Raw genomic sequence first — 335 nt, 5'->3', positions numbered from 1 at the left:
CCCCCACCCCGGGTGAAGGCGGAGGTGGAGCAGCGGGGGCTTGCGAACGCGGGATGTAAAAGGGCAGCGCCGTCCCTCGGCCTGGGGTCGAGGAGGGCTTTGAGCAATGCTTCTGCTCGAGTCTTCCAGGGCCCTGCAGCGAACCCCAAGGAATAACGCGAGAAAGGGGCTCGCTGAGGGAGCGGTTCCAGGGCACGCAGGTGCCTCCAGGTAGGGGTTTCCTTCCCGGCTCGGCAGCCCCGGCTGCTCCGTTGGAACACGGCCGGAGCCCCTGTGAGGGGCACAAACCGCCGCTGCGGTAGTCGCGATCTCGTCGGGCGGAGCGCGCTCTTTGT

This window comes from Pygoscelis adeliae, unplaced genomic scaffold (genome assembly GCF_000699105.1).
Source record: "Pygoscelis adeliae isolate BGI_AS28 unplaced genomic scaffold, ASM69910v1 Scaffold760, whole genome shotgun sequence".
Taxonomy (NCBI): domain Eukaryota; kingdom Metazoa; phylum Chordata; class Aves; order Sphenisciformes; family Spheniscidae; genus Pygoscelis; species Pygoscelis adeliae.
Note: the sequence above shows the minus strand (reverse complement) of the source record.